The following is a 2,748-nucleotide window of genomic DNA, read 5'->3' on the forward strand; positions in this document are numbered from 1 at the left end:
GAACTCAGAAATCTGCCTGCCTCTGCCTCCCGAGTGCTGGGATTAAAGGCATGCGCCACCACGCCCGGCTACACACATAAACTTTAAAAGCAGGAGATCATAATGTGAAGGGAGCGAAGGTCAAAGGCAAGAGAGCTAGCACAGTGTCACCCCCGGCCCATAGCATGATCTGTTGCCTGACTGAAGACAAATTGTGTCCCTGAAAATGTGACTTCCCTGTCAAAGGGAAGGCACTTCTCTGATGACAAGACCCCAGTTAGACAGAAACAAAGACTTCTGCTCCCGAATCTTGGGGTGTTAGGGAGGGAAGTTGTTTATGCTGAAGGTAAGATGAAACTCAAAACAACCTGCGAATGGCTCTGTCATGGGATGGAAGGTCTGGCTATGGATTCCTGAGAACAGATGGGTAAAGAAATTTTTTTTTTTTTTTTTTAAAAAAAGCAAGCAGCCACATAAGGTGAGCTGGCCCAAAATAACTGGAGACACTGAGAGGACGGATGTGAATAGCACATCTGATGGAAAGCAGGCCAGCTTGATAAGCTGCAATCGTCTTTCCTCACTGCCTGGCCTCCTGCTCACGAGGCCCCGTGCAGGAGGAGAAAGAGGACCGCGATAAGCATCTGCAGGTCGGGTTTTGGTTTCTTCAGCTCTTGCCTGTATTGCTCTCCCTTCCAAGCCCCCCCACCCCCACCCCAGAAGCCACAGTTCTTACTAGGAGCATGCTTTGGAATGAAGATCTGGAAGCTATTTTTTTCTCCACCCAGACAGCTCATGACGCTGCTTTCGGCAACAGCAGGCACTGGTGATGCTACCAAGTTGTGAGAGAAGGTCCCTTAGCTGCAGAGTCACGATTCTGAGCTTCCGCGCGAGCCAGCATCGGCAAGGCACAAGAAGGTGTTTGCCAGCGCCTCTTGGGGAAGAGGCAGGAGGGGCTGAAGGGGACTTGCTTGAGTTGGCCTTAGCCTGCCCTCTCATGTCTCTAAGGCCAGGTTGCTGGTGTGCCTCAGAGCCACTGTGTGTGTGTGTGTGTGTGTGTGTGTGTGTAAAAAACTGTTCCTGGGCTGTCCAAACCTCTTCTATGTCACTAACTTTCTGTTCTCCTCTCTAGCTCATCAACTTTAAATAACTTAACTACCTTCCAGAGTTTCTCCTGTGTTCAGTCAAGGAATGGTAATGGTGGTGGTGGTGGTGGTGGTGGTGGTGGTGGTGTGTGTGTGTGTGTGTGTTCATGTGCATGCACACATATATGCCTGTGTGTACCTGTGTGTGGAGATCTGTATTCAACCTCAGGTCTGAGTCTGTTTCTTGAGACAAGGTCTCTCACCAGGTCCTAGAATCCACTGATTAGACTAGCTAGGGAATCTGAGGGATCTGCCTGTTTTCCTCAACTCCCCCAGTGCTGGGATTAGAAATACACACCCAGCCTTTTCGCGTAGGTTCTAGGGACATAACTTAGGTCCTTGTGCTTGCATACAAAGCATTTCAGTGACTGAGGCATCTGCTTAACAGAACCCAGGCATCTCAAATAATAGGAAGGGTCCCAGTGAGAGGCCAAGGCGGGTTGTCGGGCCAGCTGGCCTTTAAAAGAGAAAACTAGGACGCAGAGTGACCGAGAAGCAAGGTAGCATTCCCCTGCTGTCAGCTGGGAATGTGCTCAGCCTCAAATAACAGAAGCGCGGTATGGAGGATTGTGAAGAATTGGAAGCCCTCCTCTACTGGCTCTGTCTCTGTCTACTGAAGACTAACGGATGCGAGGCAGGTAGAGACTAGGAAGCCACCCACAGAGGCTTGCCCTTAACAGCTGTTCTTTGGAACTTGTGGTCATCGCCTTGTCTGGCCTCTAGGGATGATGGGAGAGCACTCTGGGCTGCCACAGGTTCGGCCAAGGGCCTCCCTAGATTGAGTTTCACAATCTCCCTGTTCATCGAGGGTGACATGCTTCTCTGCCGTTGTGTGAGGTGTGGGTATTGGGCCGCCTCAGCCACCCACTGTCTGATTAGTGGTATCACTCAACAGTTGAGAGCCACTACCCTGACCCACTGCTCTGTCAGGAACCAGACATGTAAGCGAGGCCACCTGTAATTATTCAGGGTGGACGGGACAGACAGCCTGACTTGACCTCATGGGACATAGTATTTGCTGTTTTATGTCACCAGGTTGTGGGTGGTTTGTTCCACAGCAGACAGACATCTGACTGTGCTGGCTTCAGTGTGTGGGGACAAGCAGTCCAGAGGGAGGCAACCCTCTGGCTTAGAACTGATGGATGCCACCAGACCCTCTTCTGTTCTACTCTACTGTCATTGAAAGGTGGCTTTTGTTTCAGAAGCGAAGCTCTTCCAGGACTCTAACTTCTGTGTTAGTGTCTGGCTCTGTACAGTAAGTACATTCTAGCTGCAAGGGAGGAGGGAAAGGCAAGACATTAGCTTTCAGCCCATACTGCAGAGGAAGGAGATGACCACACTGCTCCCCAGTGTCTTCTATCTGTGCTGTCCCCATGCCATCTCTCTAGGCTTCTGTGGCTCCTTGCCTCTATCTGTCTGTTTGTCTGTCTATCATCTATCTATCTATTATCTATCTATCTATCTATCTATCTATCTATCTATCTATCTATCTATCTATCTATCTATCTATCATCTATTTATCTATCCATCTATCATCTATCTACCTACATATATACATACACACATGCATATATATGGCTTTCCCTTCTGGAGGATCAGATCTTCCTTCCTCCCCCCCCTCTCTCAC

The sequence above is a fragment of the Mus pahari genome, chromosome 6 (genome assembly GCF_900095145.1).
Source record: "Mus pahari chromosome 6, PAHARI_EIJ_v1.1, whole genome shotgun sequence".
In the NCBI taxonomy this organism is placed as follows: Eukaryota; Metazoa; Chordata; class Mammalia; order Rodentia; family Muridae; genus Mus; species Mus pahari.